The following is a 19953-nucleotide window of genomic DNA, read 5'->3' on the forward strand; positions in this document are numbered from 1 at the left end:
TTTTTTTTGAGACTGGCTCTTGCTCTGTCACCCAGGCTACAGTGCAGTGGCATGATCACGGCTCACTGTAGCCTCAACTACCTGGGTACAAGCAATTCTCCCACCTCAGGCTCTTGAGTAGCTGGGACTACAGGTGTGAGCCAATATACCTGACTGATTTTTGTGTTGTTGTAGAGACAGGGTTTTGCCATGTTGCCCAGGCTGGTCTCAAACTCCTGAGCTCAAGCAATCTGCCAGCTCCAGCCTCCCAAAGTGCTGGGATTACAGGCATGAACCACGGCACCTGGCTTCCTCCTTTTTTCATAAGGGCACTATCCCATTCATGAAGGATCCACTGTCATGACCTAATTATCTCCCAGAATCCCCACCTCCAATGCCGTCACACTGGGGACTTAAACTTTAACACATAAATTTTGATGGATGCAAATATTTAGTCTCTGTCTTCCTCACTCTTTTGGATTCTGACATTTCCTCCTGTGTGGACACCATCTCTCCTCACCCTGCGCAGGCTCCATTACCCTATGCTCTCCCCACCCCACTCAGGCTCTTATATTCTGCACTGGACCTGCCCTCTCTTCCCTTGTGAAGACAACTCACTTCAGTCCGGCTCTGACAGCCTACTCTGGGACACAACAACTACCTCCCTTTCCCCAGTGCAGAGGTCTAATTTGGCCCTATCTAATGGCTTTTGAATGGAATTGTTCAGGAAGGTAAGAGAAGAGGAAGAAGAGTAGGAGAAGGAAGAGTAAGCCCTTTATCAACTGACTCTCCAAGGCAGAAGCCAGGAATTCAATGCCCCCTTTCAGCAGCCCTTGTAACTTAGGCACAGACATGTGAATCTGCCAACAGCTGGACTCACATGAGGCTTTAGTTTAGATGTGAATGATAGGGGAAAGCAGCATCTACTTTGTGATGAGTGTGGTGATGGAGGTTTCAGCTTTTCAGAGACAGTGGTGGTGGAGCTGTTTGCATCCAGTCCTCAGTGAGCGCTGCCGTGTGTGTGACGAGTGGCAGGGACAGTGATATCTTTTGTCTTTTTTTTTTTTTTTTTTTTTTTAATTTGAGACAGCAGCGTCTCACTTTGTTGCCCAGGCTGGAGTGCAGTGGTGTGATCTTGGCTCACGACAGCCTCAACCTCCCAGGCTCAAGTGACCCTCTTGCCTCATCCTCCCAGGTAGCTGGGACTACAGGCATGTGCCATCACACCTGGCTAATTTTTGTATTTTTTGTAGAGATGGGGTTTTGCCACATTGTCCAGGCTGGTCTCAAACTCCTGGGCTCAAGCAATCCACCCGCCTCAGTCTCCCAAAGTGCTGGGATTACAGGGGTGAGCCTCTGCATCTGGCCAGTGATGTCTTTTTAGGAGCCCCTGCAGAGTGTTTGGGAGGATTGTTCTTAATTGTGCAGCCTCTGAGCCCACTCTCTGGCTCTTCTAGAGAATCTTTGAATCATCTAATCTTTTTAATAGCTTCCTTTTGTTTAAACTAGTTAGAGTGGATTCTGTTGTCTGCAACTAACAACACTGATTTTTGTCTCTTTTGTGTCCCTTATGATGCCATTGTAAATCTTTGTTAATAGGACAATCCTGCAAGAACTTCACTTTCACAGGGGCCTCTACTTCTCTAGGTAATGTGGTAAACAAATATTTACTAAGTCAAAAGAGTGTTTATTAACTTACAGGCTATTTAGTCAAACAGGCAGGAATTTATTTTACTGATTTTTAATCTTTAACGTGCCTAACACTCCAGGATTTATGGGTAGGATATACAACATCATAGACATTGAACTATCCTTAAAAAATATACACACTTCAGCAGTGTTTTGAAATCGGAAGTACCTATCAGTACCACCAGGGGAGCGTTTTCTTTTTTTCCCCCAAATGACTGAGCTTCTCCCAGGGAAATTCATATTTGGTAGGTTTGAGTTGGAACCCTAGGAACCCACACTTTATAAAAGCTCCCTGGTTTATTTTGATTCACCACCATGACAAGAGTATTTGAACTAATAAGTCTTAACCTCCTGGTGCTGTCTATTTGAGTGGATGGATAACACAGACAATCAGGTAATTAGCAGAAATGTAGGGAGGTCCCATGGGTAGTGAAAAGAGCACCAGGCTCAGAGGCCGTATAGTGAGGCCTAGAGTCAGAAAAAAGAGGGCTAGCATCGGCTGAGCAAACCCTCTAAGAGTTTGGAACTAAGGTTGCCTTAGAGATAAACTAATAAAAACGACTTTTAGCCAGGCGCAGTGGCTCACGCCTGTAATCCCAGCACTTTGGGAGGCCAAGGTGGGCTGATTGGCTGAGCTCAGGAGTTTGAGACCAGCCTGGGCAACATGGTGAAACCCCATCTGTACTAAAATACAAAAAATTAGCCAGGTGGGGTGGTGTGTGCCTGTAATCCCAGATACTTAGGAGGCTGAGGCAGGAGAATTGCTTGAACCCAGGAGGCGGAGGTTGCAGTGAGCTGAGATTGTGCCACTGCACTCCAGCCTGGGCGACAGAGTGAGACTCTGTCTCTCAAACAAACAAACAAACAAACAAACCAAAAAAAACCTTTCAGCAGATGTAATCATATGTCCATGGGAATAAACCAAGAGATTGTCTGTAATCTGAGATTTAAGAATTTGGGAATACCCAAAACACCTTAAGTGGACTCTCAAGGAGGTAGGACTAAAATGTGACTGTAGTTTGGTGAGTAGTAATCTAGTGATTAGGTTCTAATCATTACACCTGTATAGGAAAAATATGTGTACACTGAAGAAGATGGGTCGGGTTCAAACCTGAGCAGTGCTGGCCACTTTGGGCTGGTCTCTGCACACAGGAAAACATTCTCAAAGTCCTCTGTACCTATCTATCACCCCGCTCATTATGGCAGTTGTTCCCCCCAAAGCTCTCCTCACTCTCTTTCCAGAATACTCCAACCCACCTGGCTCCTTTTACACTCCTCTCTAGTTCAACTCCTCTTGCCTTCTGAGTCTCTTTTTCCCTCGTTGCCATGTGTCTTGTAACGTTAACCTGATTAGCTTTTACCCTCTCCATTTCACTCATAGCCTAATCCCAAAAATAGAGAGTCAAGGAATTTTCTTTAGAATGCAGAGGGAAGGGGAAAGACTAAAGACATTCATATTTTTGTCCTTACCTAAAATATAAGAACTTTATTAGTTGAGGTTCTTTTGTTATGAATATCCAAAATCAACTCAAGCTCTTTAAAGTCAAAAGAACAATTTATTGTATATATTCATGGAATAAAAAAGAGCTTGACTAAGCTGTCTGAAAGGGCAAGAATCAGGGCATCTTTACGGGCTTAACATGAGATATTTGTGGGTCCTCCTTCTAGGATAAAGGTCCCAAACTTTTAATTACTTCCAATTTCCAGAAGATAAAGTCCTATTACACGAATGATCACTGTACTAAGTTGCAAGGGGGAATATGCATACATATGCATGTAAAGGGTGTGATGATTGTTATTTGAACTGTAATGGATAGTTTCAAAGTCTAATTATTGAAAAATTGTAGGCCCAAAAGATCACTATGCACAACAAACTGGTAATTCTGAAGCTGAATAAGCATGAAACCAAACTTATAATAATTTATAATTAATGACCAGTGTAACCAAGCTATCAAAACCCATGCCAATTCAAAGCAACAATGGTGAAGCACTGACAATGAAGTCCTGTTTTTACCCCTGATTGCAGGAATTCCAGCTCCCCGTGTGCCTGTGCACTGTGAGAGCACCCTGACGTTGAGGGCCTTGGACTGGCAGGCAGCATCCATAGCAGAATACAGAGTTAGAGTTCTCCGGACACTCTATTTTTTTTTCATTAAAAAAAATTTCAATAGGTTTTTAGGGAACAGGTGGTGTTTTGTTACACGAGTAAGTTCTTTAGTGGTGATTTCTGAGATTTTGGTGCACCCGTCACCCGAGCAGTGTACACTGTGCCCAATGTGAAGTCTTTTATTCCTCACCCACCTCCCACCCTTTCCCCCAAGTCTCCAAAGTCCGTTGTATCATTCTTACTCCTTTGCATCAGGACACTCTTATAACAATCATTTTAATTCATGAATTATAGATTTTAGAAACCCCTAATGACCATTTAGTATATTATTAGGAAATAGTCCCTCATGATATATAAAAATTTATGACTATGTATAAAAATCATTTGCACATGATAATTTTCATACGAGGATTTGCATTTTGGATTAGTTTGAAGCTCACTGGGAAGTTCCTGTAGTAATTTGGGAATCACTGCTCTGGAAATTTTCCATGAGCTTGTCTGAGCAACTAACAGCTCATCTTCCTCAGATCAAAATCTCCAATTCCCAAGGCTGAGATTCTTAGGGATCCAGCTTGAGCCAGGCGTCCACTCCAGACCAATCCTCTTTGGGGTTGGGAGAGTAGAGAAGAGAGGTGGCAGGACCTCTTAATAAAAAGATGTTTTGTTTTTTGGGACTGCCCTGTGGGTGGAGAGGGCAATTCCTAGAAGTGAGTGATAATATCCATAAGTAACAACAACAATAAATACAGTGTCAAGGTCACAAAACTTATACCATACCTTGGCCTTCCAGAGGGAATTGTGATCTATTTATTTTTATTTTTCATTTTTAGAGATGCTGGCTCTTGAACTCCTAGCCTCAAGAGATCCTCAGGCCTCAGCCTTCCAAGTGGCTGAGATTAGAATCCTTATTTTTGTCTCCAGCCTTTGGGTAGCTTGAAGAAAACTCTAGATTCAGTTCAATTCAAGACAATGTAAACAATACATCTAGGAAGTATTCAGTCTCTCTGTGTAAAAATATGTGGTCTCCCAGCTTTCAAAGTCTTCTGGCCCCTCACCCCCCATTCCCTACTGCCCCCTTGGAAGCATGTGATGGTGCCACTGGTTCCTGGAGTCTCCAGGGCTCTGTCTCTTGTCCCTAGCCCTGTCACTGCTTGCATGGCTGAAGCTGGCAGCTAGAGGGATTTGTGATTTGGACTCTCAGCCTGGCTGGGACCCCACATTCTTCCCTGGCAGACTCAGCTGTCCATTAGCGTTCTCGGTGGGGCTGAGCTCCCTAACCCTAGTGGTCTGCTCATGGTCTTCTCTGTGGTGGAACTCCAGGAAGGCAAAGCCTCTGGAACTGAGAGAAGCAAATTACAGCCTGGTTCTGCCTAACAGGCTACTGGGCCCTCATATCTGTGCTCTGCCACATGAGGTCTCTGTGTGCTTAGCCCTTTTCATTTCCTGGATATTTCAGAAGCTCAGTTCCAACTGTGGTGTGTGTGTGTGTGTGGTAGGTGGCTTGAGAGGTGTGTGTGTGTGTATAATATATATGTGGTGTGTATGTACATGTATGTATGTGTATGATGTGTGTGTGTGGTGTGTCGTATATATGTGGTATATGGTGTGTGTGATATGTAGTAAGTGTGCAGTATGTGTGGTATGTGTGTATGTGTGGTGTGTGGTGTGTGCATGTGTGGTGTATATGGCATTTGTATGTATAGTATATGGTGTGTATGTGCAGTGTGTGTATGTGTGGTATATGGTGTGTATGTGTAGTATGTGATGTGTGGTACATATATGGTGCGTGTAGTAGGTGGTATGTGTAGTGTGGTGTGGTGGATATGTGGCATATATTGTGTATGTGTGGTGTGTGTATGTGTGGTGCGTGTGATCGTGTGTGATGGGGGACTGTTTTCTTTTCCCTCTCTTTTTCTCACCTCCTTTCCCCATTATCCCTCAGGACTGAAAGAAGGCTTTCCTCACTGGGTTCTATCCTCCACCTACCATAGAGAGAGCTTCATGGTGCAAGGGGACTCTAAAAGCTGGTTCCTGCAACACTAAAGGGGAAGATAAAGGAGTTTCGAAGATGATAGCCTGTGTTTATGGAATACTTGCTATGTTCCTGATACTTCCTAACTGCTTCTAAGTGTTATAGTGCTTGACATCTAGAAAGAATTCAATAATATTATGTTTTGCATGTATTAGCTCATTAACTTCTCACAGCAATCCCCAGAGGTCAGTGCTATTATTACCCCATTTTACAGATAAGGAGACTAAGTCCTAGAGAAATTCAGTAACTTGTTCAAGGTCACACAACTGGTAAATGGCAGAACCTGGACTCAGCCCAGATATATTTTGCCTCTAATTTTCTCATTTTAGTCAATTGGTAATTCCACCTCTCTCAAGACAATAGCCTGAATCTAAAAATTAGTGCCTTGCAGAGGAATCTCATTTTACATGTCAATAGCAGAATATTAGCTCTTTATTTCTTTTTGCATTATTCTGCATATGCAATTTAATCTCTCCCAAGGCAGAGGAATGCTTGGGGCCAATTGAGAGAAAAGGTCATATTCTCTGAAAGGCAAAAGAGGAAAACACATTAATAATTTTTCCAAATAGTGCCCTCTTTACAATAATAATAAAAACAATAGTAATGACATAGAAGCAGAAAAATAGGACTGTGACAGGGCAAACATGGAGAGCTCTTGGCCAAGCCAACTCATCACTCTCTCCTCCACAAGGCTCTTCTGATGCACTAAGAGGGCCTCAGCCGAGAGGTGTCCCAGGATGATGAAAATCCCCTAGAACTGCTAGAGCTTCACTGCTCACCAAGGCACATTCTGCCCATGTGGCCTGTTGAGTTTCTCAGCTACAGAGAGAAGATGCCCCATTAGGTGCACTCAAGAAGACTCTGTCTTGTTTGACAGCTGTTTTTTAGGGTAACTAAACAGACTGGTATCCTGTGGCTTGGGTAACAGGAGCTACCCCTTTTTGCTTCTGAAAAAGTTAAGTTTCTGAACCAACAAGACTAAAGACAAGATGTAGGGGATGGTAAATTAACCAAGACAAACACCCTCTCATGGGACCCAACTGGGCAGCCAGGCATTCCTGTGGCTCCCCTGCTCTGTCTCTGTGTGAGGCTGGGGTCCCTGGACAGAAAAGCCTGAGACAAAGGCTGAAATGTGAGGATTTCCTGGGAGACTGCATGAGTGAGAGTCAGAGGGAGTGAAGCAGGATGGAGAGAGAGCTCATTCAAAGACACACTGGCAAGTGAGCTACTTGCTGATTGCCTGGTTGCATAGGACTGCCTGAGAAGCCATTTGACAAGCTCTCAGAATTGTCTATCTGCAGGAAAGAAAGAAGCATTCAGTTAGTTCCCATCCCTCTTTGGTTGAGGTTTGTCCCTCCACAAACTGACCAATGTTAACTCCCGGGCATTTCCAGGTTCCCCTCGACACAGGTAGGAGCCCTGGATGGGAAGAGAGCAGGGCTGGGGTGATGGGGATCAGGTTTGAGCTGAAGATGGTCTCAGCTCACTGAGGACTGATGGCTGCATGAAAAGGGGGAGGTAAGGCCAAGAGTGTCTGGGAGATGCAAAAGAGGTGTGTGTGGATGCGCCTTCTTCAAACTGCACAACCGGCAGTGTGAGCTCCGCAGGTCACCTCAGCCTTCTGTGTGTTAACTTTCCTCACCCATAAAGGTGAGGCCAGGGAGATGCTCAGCATGGAACAAAACATCCAAATGAGACCCAAGGAGAAAGGGTGGATTGGGTACCATCCCAGCCGGTAGGAGAAGACTGCCAGGGAAGGCGTGTCTTGGGGGTCAAGTGAAGGAGGTAAGGCTGAGTAGAAGGCCTGGGAAGGCTCTAAGGATATGAGGACAATGGAAGCTCAGTTTGAGTAAAACAGCAAGTGATTGGGGGATTGAGGAGGTGGCAGCTTTCGATGTGTAGTGTGATGTGAAGTGTGGCCAGAAGTGTGGGCTCTGATTCTAGCTCTGCCACTGACAGTGTGACCTTGGACGTCCACCAACCACCAGCTCCAGGTGCCAGTTCTCCATCTGTAAAGAGAAGGAGGTATTTAGGGCTCTTAGAGTTTTGGGTGTTTCCTCACAGCAACATGGGCAAGAGCAGAGGGGCCTCATTGGATGGAACTGGTGCTTGGCAGCTGACCCAGCTATGGGGGGTGGATGTGGCCTTTTTACGCCCACAGAACTAGGTATGGATGTCATTACTGATGTGGCAGGCAGATATTCAGTTCTAAGATTCCTGATGAAATAGCAGGATTTCAACAGATAGTAGAGCTGAGAGGAAGCTGGACTAAGTAACAGCTGGCACCAGAGAGGTGATTCTGGGGTTAGTCAAGCCCAGATATCTAGCAAGGCTTCATGGTCTGGGCTCCATTATGCGGGAGGAGGGCTCATTTATACAAGTAAGGCAAGCCTTTAATCAGTCCTTCCAGGTGGCTACTCTGGCAGCAGTGGTAGCTGACCACCAAAGATGCAAGCTCTCCTCCCACAGTGTAGAGGTATTGTTAGGATGCAGTTGTCTAGTTATATACCATGCTCCTCAATCCACTGTCTTCAGCTGCACCCATAGGACTAGCACCGGGCAAAAGAATGTAAGCAGAAATAATGTGTGCCATTTATAAGCTGAGGAGATGAATTATCAGCTGTGCCTTACTCCACTCTTTTCCCCTTCCAAGACTTAGAGACTGCATGTTAAAAATGATAGCATTACAAGATGGAAGGAGCCTGGATCCCTGAGTCACTGGTTGGAGGAGAGTTGCCCAGAAATATTCTCATTAGACTTTTCATGAGCAAGAAATAAACTTGTTTTCTGTTAACCCAGTGATATTTTGAGTTGTTGTCATGACAGTTAGCTTATCCTATCTAATACAGCTATCTTAGACACTTTAAATGAGCCCCAAAGCAGAAGGTCAGTTATTTGGAGACATGAAACTTGGAGAACCTAAAGATGAGCTAATTGATCAATCTTAGATAATATTTATTACTAATACCTGCCAGACTTTCTTCTTGGTTCTAAGGATACAGTGTTAGGATGACAAAGTCCACACTGTTGTGAGGCTTGCCTGCCAGTGAAAGGAGACAGATAACAAGCTGACACGCTAAATGCATGATTTGTAGGCTCAAAGTATAATTTATTTTGTTATCCGCTGTCTATTTGAAGTATACTCAGTGGTTGTGATCTGTTCCTATAATGGAAATGTGGGTAGATTCCATGATTGTTCTGCCCACTCCTAGGTGATAGACAATCCTTTGATCACTTTAAGTTGTAAAAACAGCCTCAGTTTAAAAACTGGAATGTCTGATGGAAAACAACGATTAAGTGCTTCTATTTTATCCAAAAGTTGAGTTAGCACCTTTGAATTATGGCCTATAGTTGATGGCATCCCGACTCTAGGAAGCGAAGATAGTTTTTTTTTCTCTCTTATTTTATCTTCTCTCCCATCTTCCCTCTTCCTGGCTGATATATTGCTTCTTTCAAACAGGTAGTGTGTGTGAGGGGGTGCTGGTGGTGGTAAGGGGATGGGGCAGTCCTTGCTAGGCTGGCCTGGGAGATTTTGTGTTCTTTGGGCCTGGTAGATGGTTAAAGCCAGGTGGATGCATCTTAACTGTGAGAGTTTATTTGCTATTCTTTGTTAGCCCCTAGGAAGAATAGGCCTCTACTTTCAGCTTCTTCTTGCTGGAATTACTGCATCTTCTAGGCGCCCACATGGAGCAGAACCCAAGACAACGGCTCTCTGATTTTTCTTGCATGGTCCATATTAGTCCATAGAATATATTCAAGCATCTCTCTTCATAACAGGCTCTGAAAATGCAGACTGGAACCAATATAACACCCTCTTTCCTGTTTTCCCAGACTAACCACTTAAGTTTTTTCAGTGAGTCAAGCCCAAGTTCAATATCTAACACTCCTCCCATCTCACCAACTTGAGAGAACACACAGGATGCTCTCTAAATGGTCCTCTAAAGCCCTCTCACTCCAGGATTGAAGGAGGTAGCACCCTCCTTCTCCATTTTTAACCCTTCCCCTTGGGTAGAAGAAGTTGACTCTCATAAGATAGCAATAACTCCTTCCAAAGAAATCCTCCATCCTGAAGGCTCCCATGTATGCACATTGATATGATTTCGCTCTGTGTCCCCACCCAAATCTCACATTGAATTTTAATCCCCAGTGGTGGAGGAGGGGCCTGGTGGGAGGTGATTTGATCATGGGGGCAGATTTCCTCCTCGCTGTTATTGTGATAGTAAGTTCTCATGACATCTGGTTGCTTAAAAGTGTGTAGCACTTCTCTCTTTGCTCTTTCTCCTGGTGGCCACATGAGACTTGCCTGCTTCCCGTTGGCCTTCTGCTGTGATTGTAAGTTTCCTGAGGTCTCCCCAGCCATGCTACCTGTATAGCCTGTGAAACTGTTAGTCAATTAAACTTCTTTTCTTCAGAAATTTCTTCATGGTGGAAGGGATCTCTTCACATGGCAGCAGGAGAGAGAAGAAGCGAGCAAGAGGAAGTACCAAACACTTATAAAACCATCAGATGGTGTAAGAACTCACTATCACAAGAACAGCATTGGGGGAACTGCCCCCATGACCCAACACCTCCCACCAGGTCTCCCCTCAATACCTGGGGATAACAATTCAAGATAAGATTTGGGTGGGACACAGAGCCAAATAATATCAGCATGGTAAGGGTTTTGGGTTTTATTCTAACTGCAAAGGCAAGCTGTTGGGGGGCAGGAGGGTTGAAACAGGGAATGACCTGATTGATTTATATTTTAAAGAGGATAATCAATGACATGAAAAGAAAGAAGGGAGGACTAGTATTGAATGAAAGAGGCTTAATGGACATAAGCAAACAGTATGTTTAGATTTAGTTTGGATCCTTATTGAAACAAACTAATTGTAAAAAGAGATCTTTGAGACAACCTAGGAAATTTGAATATGGGCTTGGTATTAGATAGATTATATTATATAATTATTATTTATTTTGTTAAGTGTGACAATAGCATGCTTTGGGGCTAAAAGAAAGTCTGTTAAGCATATACTGAGAGTGACAAAAAGAAAAATAAGAAATAAGAAAGTCTATTAATTTGAGATGCATAATGTGGAAGTGGCAATGGGTGATGTGTTATGATCACTAGGATTTGCTTTATTTCAGAAAATAATTAAATAATTGGGGCTTTATTATACTATACTTTTATATATATTTTTAAAATGCATATTAAAAATTACAAAGGAAAGGATCTGTCTGTTGTGTGGAGAATGCCCTGCAGGGGAAAGAGTGGAAGCAGAGACCAGTTAGGAGCCCTTACAATAAGCCAAAGAGAGGGAAGAGATGATGGTGACTTAAAGTGGTAGTCATGGCAGTGGCAGCCCATCTGGAGTTGCCACTGCCATCATGCTGGCTGCAGCAGGGAGGTGTGGCTGGGGCTGCCCACTCCATGGAGCTAGCAGGAGCTGGGGACAAGTGGGAGCCCTGCCCCTTCAGGCCAGAGAGGGCCGAAGGCTGGGGGCCAGGCTGCCAGTCCCACAGACCAGAGTGGGAGCTTGTGGTGCCTCTTCTGGGCCTGCCCATGGCTGCCCAGGGACGAATCAGCATGCACTTCCTCCCCCACTGAGGCTCATAAAAGCCCTGGGCTCAGCCAAAGCTGAGCAGATGTCAGGATGACCAGCTGCAGAGAGGAGCTACCACTCTGGGGCCTCCTCTGAACCATTCTGTCACTCAATAGAGCTTCTCTTTGCTTTGCTCACCGTCCACTTGTCCATGTACCTCATTCTTCCTGGACTCAAGACAAGAACTTGGGACCTGCTGAATGGCAAGGCTGAAAGGGCTATAACACAAACAGGGCTGAAACATGCCCCTTGCTCACCACATTGCAGGTAAAGAGAAGGAGAGAAGAGCTGCAGCCCTTTGGGGAGCCCAGACATGGAAACGCTGCGAGCCAGAGCTGTGACTCACTCTTTGGGGCCCTGTGGTTCCTGGCATCTCCAAGCTTCTGGGTGCCACTGTGTTCCCCAGTGGCAGTTGTGGAAGCTGCTTGCTGTGCACCTGATCCAGCTGCAGCCCTGCAGAGAGTCTGCACCCATACTAGCACCTGGAGATGCCTGTCCCCCTGTAGCAGCTGGCATGCCTGATTGTGTGCAGTGCCAGACCCCATGCTTGCTTACTTACATACTCCTCGCCGCTCTATGCGTGGCTCCCCCTTGGCAGTTGTGGGATACAGGCTGGTAGCATGAGCTGAGTGCAGTGTGCCAGGCTGAGTGGGTGGAATGAGTCCAGTGGGCCTGAGCAAAACTTGGGCAAAGGTAACACTGGTCACAGAGGTTTCCGGCCAGAAGAGTGACACCCCAAGAACCCTGCAATGGTAGGAGTTGGGTTGGAGCTGGAAATGGAGAGAGTTTAGAGATAGAGCCAACAGCACTTGTAGATTGGATGTGAGGGATATAATAGTGGCCCAGGTAAGACTAAAATGAAAGTGACTTTGAGCACAATGTGAGGCCCATTTTTCCACACTAGGGCTTGCATTCTCAAATTAATCCCCACCAGATTAAAGGATGATGGGAAAATGGGGAACTAATACATACATACATACATATATATATATATATATATATATATAGAGAGAGAGAGAGAGAGAGAGAGAGAGAGAGAGAGAGAGTCTTGCTCTGTTGCCTAGGCTGGAGTGCAGTGGTGCAATCTCAGCTCACTGCAACCTCTACTTCCGGGGTTCAAGTTGATCCTCCCACCTTAGACTCCAGAGTAGCTGGGACTACAGGTGCATGCCACCACACCCACATAGTTAATTTTTTGTAGAGCCAGGGTTTTGCCGTGTTGCCCAGGTTGGTCTCAAATTTCTGAGCTCAAGCGATCTCCCTGCCTCCGCCTCCAAAGTGCTGGGATTTCAGGCATGCACCACTGCACCCAGCCATCTTCAAATCATGTATGTCTTAAATTAAATTTACATTCTTGGAATTGGGGCTGGGCTGAGCCCAATTTAGCAGGGCAAGGGCTAAGACGTTTGAAATAGCTGGAAATTCTGTAACTCTACAAGGCAGACAGCTGGAAGAAATTACTTCCTGTTAAAAATTGTAGTTCTCAGTCATCAGGTAAAACCCTTGTCTTATCAGCTCCTGGGATTAATGATTTTTTTTCACACTAGGCCATACCACAGTGCATTTCAACAGTGGATCCTAGAAACACAGATCCTTAATTTACTTTTGGTTAGATCAATTATGCAAACACGTGTTTAGCTGCTAGAATGACTTTGTCAGCATTTAGGGAGCTTTAATTCAACTACAAGTACTGGATCCAGCAAAGGAACTCCTGACTGTCTGAGATCTGCCCAGAGGCAAAGCTGTTTGTTGTAGCTATTTGTTTTTTGTGTCACTTTTTTCTTTTCCTTTCTGTATGACTGGTAATACAAATGGAGATGTGCATCTGTTACTGTGGATCTGTCAATGGCTTAGGTTTTCTGGACATAATCTTATTTAATGGAGCCAGGTCTTTTTTTCCTAAGTTTTTTCCCTACATGTGAAGCATTTTGTTGTTGTTGTTAAAGTGCTCTAATGTCCTAGTACTAAAATAATAATAAAAATGACAACAGTAACAAATAGTGCTCTTATTGATCATCAAGAGAGTAGGCTCTGAATGGTAATTGGAATACAGCTGGAACAGGGCCATATGGAGTGGCAGACCTCATCCCTCATAGGCAGCAGCAGCTAAGCCCATTCTGTGTTCTACACCCTCCTTGACCCTTGATTTCTACTTGGCCTACCTCATCATGTTGTTCTATGGAAAATCAGGTCACCCCGTACCTTTTCCTTGGCCAATATTTAGCAGCTTACTGAGCCCGTTGTGTTGTATCTAATCCTTGCCTAGCCCAGCCATATGCACTGCCATTAGGGAACATCATAAATCATCATTTAGGGATCATAATATCCACTCTACTTGCCAGAGCACCAAGTCATCCATTCCCTTGTATCTAAGTGGCAGTTGCAAACTCCTGGGATAGATTCCTCATTGTCTTCCTATCAGCTTCAGCATCTCCTGTCTCAAATGCCACTACTCATAGCACATTTTTCTTTAGAACATGCTCATTCTTGTGATTTCTCTTCTGACAGAGATAGATACCTGCTCCCCAGCTGTGTTGCTTATGGATTTCCCCAATAGGAGTCAGTACTAGACACTTGCCAACAGGCAAGTCATTTAACATATTTGAATTACATTTCCTTCTTAGGTAAATAAGAGTGACATTCCTCTTTCTTTCTTTTTTTTTTTTTTTTGAGACGGAGTCTCGCTTTGTCGCCCAGGCTGGAGTGCAGTGGTGCAATCTCGGCTCACTGCAAGCTCTGCCTCCCGGGTTCACGCCATTCTCCTGCCCCAGCCTCTCCGAGTAGCTGGGACTACAGGCGCCTGCCACCACGCCCGGCTAATTTTTTTTTGTATTTTTTGTAGAGACGGGGTTTCACCATGGTCTCGATCTCCTGACCTCGTGATCCACCCGCCTCGGCCTCCCAAAGTGCTGGGATTACAAGCGTTAGCCACCGCGCCCAGGCTCCTCTTTCTTCCTTTCTTGGCATTGTGTCTGAGCTGGGAAGACTTTATGTCAGGTTTGCTGGGATGATCCAATGAGACATGACTTGTGAATATCCCTTACAAAATAGAAGACCCTGCACAAAAGCTAGCAATTATTGTAATAACAAAGAAGTGCCTACAGATAAATGTGTCTCTTTTATTCAACAAACCTGTATTGAATGTGTGTCAAGTACAATGATCAAAAAGACTCAGTCCCTGCCTTTAAGAAATTTAATGTCTTGGGGTATATACAGATAAAGAAATAGGCACTTACAATACACAGTGATAAGAACTATGATAATGTTAAATCCCTTATGAGAGTGCACAGAAAACACATATAACGTAGACTAAGAGAGGTCAGGGAAGGCTTCCTGAGAGGTGCAGAGCACGAACAAAGGTGAGCTGAAAGAAAAACTGGAAAATGTGGCTTCTGGGAACTGTAAATTGCTCAGCCTAGCTCTATCTCAGAGTGAAGTTAAGTGGAAAGACTGGAGAGGTAAATGAAGGCTAAATTATGGAGGGTTTTGAACATTGGAACACTACTGAAAGGTTTTAAGCAGAGAGAGACATGATCAGATGTGTCTGAATACCATATGGGGAATGTTTTGGGAGGAGGGAAGATGGAATGAGGGAGATCGGTTAGAAGGCTATTGGGATTAACTAGCGTTGAGATTATAATAGCATAATCTAATTCTGGTGGTTTCAAGAGAGGTGGATGAATTCAAGAGATATTTGGCGGTAAAAATCAATAAACTTTGATGTTTAATTAGATGTGCGGAATAGAGTAGAAAACATAGTGGAGGGTAGCACCCTCATTTCTAGTTTGGAGAACCATATGGATGGTGATGCCACTCACTGAGATTGGGATCATGGAAGGAGAAGAGTTGGGATATGGAAAGATTATAATCTCAGTTTGGGTTGTGACTCTTTTTCAGGGACTATGGATTCCAAGTGGAGATATGTATAATATATGGATATTCTGCTATGTATGTTTCAGGATGCTTGGCTGCTCATAACTCTAGGAAGGGACAGAATTACAGACTGCATGGTTCTTACATGTCCGCAGATGCTGACTGGACATGGAATCAATGTCAGACACAATGGCAGTGAATACACTGGCTAGCCAGTAATTTTTCATGTGTGATATGGTGTATTAGTCAGGGTTTTCTAGAGAGACAGAATTAGTAGGATATATATAGGAGTTTATTAAGTATTAACTTACGTGATCACAAGGTTCCACAATAGACTGTAAGCTGAGGAGCAAGGAGAGCCAGTCTGAGTCCCAAAATTGAAGAACTTGGAGTCTGATGTTCAAGGGCAGGAAGCATCCAGCACGGGAGAAAGATGTAGGCTGGGAGGCTAGGCCAGTCTCTCCTTTTTATGGTTTTCTGCCTGCTTTATGTTTGCTGGCAGCTGATTAGATTGTGCCCACCAGATTAAGGATGGGTCTACCTTCCCCAGCCCACTGATTCAAATGTTAATCTCCTTTGGCAACACCCTAACAGATACACCCAGGACCAATACTTTGTATCCTTCAATCCATTCAAGCTAACACTCAGTATTAACCATCACAAGTTCACCTCTTGTCAACTTGAACACATACACATCTCCTGAGATCATTCATAATCTGCAAATAAAGACAATAATGTCATAATTGCATCTAACTTAATACAAGTATCCTTTTTACAACCAGAAATGCACCAGTCCCCAACCCAAATACTATTACATGAAGTTAACAATACTTAAATGCTGATATGAAGTCAATAAATCTTATGTCACATGAAAAAGGAAAAGGAAATAAAATAAAGATATTTTCTTAGCACAAGTGTATACATGCACAAACATGTTTTTAGCAAAAGAAGGAGGAAATACTCATGACAATCACAGTCCCTATTTCTGCAGCTGTCACGTGGTCATAGCTGTCATTACTGACTACCTTCTTCTACTACCCATTCTGTATTCCCTTTGCCTTCAGCAATCACCTCGGCAGGTCATGGTTTTTTTCCCGATGGAGTGACCCAAACCTTCATTCCTGAGGGGTCTGGGCCATTTGTAGTCCTGTCTGGATTGGGCTGTTGTAGTTTCCCATTGACCTTAATCACAGTGCATGGTAATACTAATAGACGCCCTAATGGATCTGCTGTATTCCATACATACTCTTCCTTACCTCTGTTGTGGAGTAGTAGACTGATTTCATCTTGATAGTCCGGGTCAATCACACCAGCCAGCACCCTTCTTAGCCTGTTAACTTAAAGGTAGGAGGAGCCCAAAGTGTTCAGGTGGCAATCTTTTTTTTTTTTTTAGATGGAGTCTCGCTCTCTGTCACCCAGGCTGGAGTGCAGTGGCACGATCTCGACTCACTGCAAGTTCTGCCCTCCGGGTTCACACCATTCTCCTGCCTCAGCCACCCGAGTAGCTGGGACTACAGGCACTCACCCCACACCTGGCTAATTTGTTTGTATTTTTAGTAGAGACAGGGTTTCACCGTGTTAGCCAGGATGGTCTCGATCTCCTGACCTCGTGATCCACCCGTCTCGGCCTCCCAAAGTGCTAGGATTACAGGAATGAGCCACTGCGCCCGGCCTCAGGTGGCAATCTTAACTTCCAGTTTAATGGAATTGTTGTGAGTCCTGGTGGCAGCGTTCCTCCCTCTGGAACTAAGAGCTCTAGGCCAGCAGAACTAAACGTTGCAGAAACAGGAAGCAAAAATTTTACTACTGGATCACTAGGGGTGATGGTGAGTGGTGCCACTTCCACTACCAACCCTTGATTTCTGGACCTGTGAATCCTGGCTATGGGAGAAGAAGTACCACATATTGGATGCTGATTCAGAGCAGACACAGCCTTCTAGAGAACTTTGCCCCAGCCCTGAAAAGTATTGTCACCTAGTTGGCATTGTAATTGTGACTTCAAAAGGCCATTCCACCATTCTATCAATCCAGCTGCTTCAGGATGATGGGGAACATGGTATGAACAGTGAATTCCATGAGCATGAGCCCACTGCTGCACTTCTTTAGCCATAAAGTGAGTGCCTTGGTCAGAGGCAATGCTGTGTGGAATACCATGATGGTGGATAAGGCATTCCGTGAGTCCACAGATGATAGTCTTGGCAGAAACATGGCGTGCAGGATAGGCAAACCCATATCCAGAGTAAGTGTCTCTTCCAGTGAGGACAAACCTCTGCCCTTTCCATGATGGAAGAGGTCCAATATAATCAACCTGCCACAAGGTAGCTGGCTGATCACCCCAAGAAATGGTGCCATATTGAGGGCTCAGTGTTGGTCTTTGCTGCTGGCAAATTGGGCACTCAGCAGTGGCCGTAGCCAGGTCAGCCTTGGTGAGTGGAAGTCCATGCTGCTCAGCCTGTGTGTAACCTCCATCCCTGTCACCATGGCCACTTTGTTCATGGGCCCATTGGGCAATGACAGGTGTGGCTGGGGAAAGCGGCTGAGTGGTGTCCACAGAATGGGTCATCCTATCCACTTGATTATTAAAATCTTCCTCTGCTAAGGTTACCCATTCGTGAGCACTCACATGGGATACAAATATCTTCACGGTTTTTGACCACTCAAAGAGGTCCATCCACATATCTCTCCCCCAAATTTCTTTGTCACCAATTTTCCAATTATGCTTCTTCCAAGTCCCTGACCATCCAGCCAAACCATTGGCTACAACCTGTGAATTCGTATACAGTCGCACATCTGGCCATTTCTCCTTCCTTGCAATGTGCACAACCAGGTGCACTGATTGAAGTTCTGCCCACTGGGAATATTTCCCTTCACCGCTGTGCTTCAGGGATGTCCTAGAAAGGGGCTGTACTGCTGCAGCTGTCCACTTTTGGGTGGTGCCTGCATATCATGAAGAACCATCTGTGAACCAGGCCCTAATGTTCTCTTCCTCTGTCCACTGATCATAGGGAACTCCCCATGAGGCCATTGGTGTAGGCTAGGGAAGAGAAGGCAGGGTGGCAGGAGTGGAGACCATGGGCATTTGAGCCACTTCCTCATGTAACCTACTTATGCCTTCAGGACCTGCTTAAACCTATTCATGTATAAACCACTTCCATTTGATGATGGAGTGCTGCTGTGCATGACCCACTTTATGGCTAGATGGGTCAGAAAGCACCCAGTTCATGATAGGAAGTTCAGGTCGCATGGTGACTTGACCCATAGTCAAATGTTCAGTTTCCACCAAAGCCCAGTAACAGGTCAAGAGCTGTCTCAAAAGGAGAGTAGTTATCTACAGAAGATAGCAGGGCCTTGCTCCAAAATCCTAGAGGCCCCCGCAGTGATTCACCTATGGGGGTCTGTCAAAGGCTCCAAACAGCATCCCTATCTGCCACTGACACCTCAAGCACCATTGGATCTGCTGGGTCGTATGGCCCAAGTTGCAGAGCAGCTTGGACAGCAGCCTGGACCTGTTGCAGAGCCTTCTCCTGTTCTGGACCCCACTCAAAACAGGCAGCCTTTTGGGTCACTTGATAAATGGGCTAGAGTAACACACCCAAATGAGGAATGTGTTGCCTCCAAAATCTAAATAGGCCCACTAGGCGTTGTGCCTCTTTCCTGGTTGTAGGAGGGGCCGAATGCGGCAACTTACCTTTCACCTTAGAAGGAATATCTCCACAGGCCCCACACCACTGGACCCCTAGAAATTTTACTGAGGTAAAAGGTCCCTGAATTTTAGTCAGATTTATCCCATCCTCTGGCATGCAAATGTCTCACAAATAAGTCCAGTGTGTTTGCTACTTCTTGCTCACTGGATCCAATCAGCATAATGTCATCAATGTAATGGACCAGTGTGATATCTTGCAGAAGCGAAAAGCAATCAAGGTCTCTCCGAATAAGATTATGACACAAAGCTGGAGAGTTGACATATTCCTGAGGTAGGCCAGTAAAGGTGTATTGCTGGCCTTGCCAGCTGAAGGCAAATTGCTTCTGGTGGGCCTTATGGGCAGGAATGGAGAAAAAGGCATTTGCCAAGTCAATGGCTATATACCAGGTACCAGGAGATGTGTACATCTGGTACAGCAGCTGCAATTGGAGTCATCACTTGGTTAAGCTTACAACAATCTACTGTCATTCTCCAAGATCCATCTGTCTCCTGCACAGGCTGAATGGGAGAGATGAACAGGGATGTAGTGGGAATCACCACCTGTGTGTCTTTCACGTCCTTGATGGTGGCACTGATCTCTGCAATCCCTCCAGGGATGTGATATTGTTTTTGATTTACTATTTTTCTAGGTAGAGGCAGCTTTAATGGATTCCATTTGATCTTTCTCACCATACTAGCCCTCACCCTACCAGTCAGGGAGCCAACGTGGGGGTTCTGCCAGCTGCTAAGTATGTCTATGCCAATTATGCATTCTGGCACTGGGGAAATGACCACAGGATGAATCCGGGGACCCACTGGACCCACTGTAAGTTGGACATGAGCTAAAACTCCATTAATTACCTGACCTCCATAAGCCCCTACTTTAACAGGAGGACCACAATGACATTTTTGGTCCCCTGGAATCAACACCAACTCAGAGCCAGTGTCCAGTAGTCCCCAAAATGTCTGATAATTTCTCTTTCCCCATTGCACAGTTATTCTGGTAAAA

General features: G+C 44.9%; 1 pseudogene; it reads right to left on the minus strand.

Annotated features, from left to right (window-relative positions):
• LOC134734843 (uncharacterized) overlaps positions 1-19953 on the minus strand; it is a 68647-nt pseudogene that overhangs the window by 45989 nt on the left and 2705 nt on the right.

The sequence above is a fragment of the Symphalangus syndactylus genome, chromosome 12 (assembly GCF_028878055.3).
Source record: "Symphalangus syndactylus isolate Jambi chromosome 12, NHGRI_mSymSyn1-v2.1_pri, whole genome shotgun sequence".
NCBI classification, from domain to species: Eukaryota; Metazoa; Chordata; class Mammalia; order Primates; family Hylobatidae; genus Symphalangus; species Symphalangus syndactylus.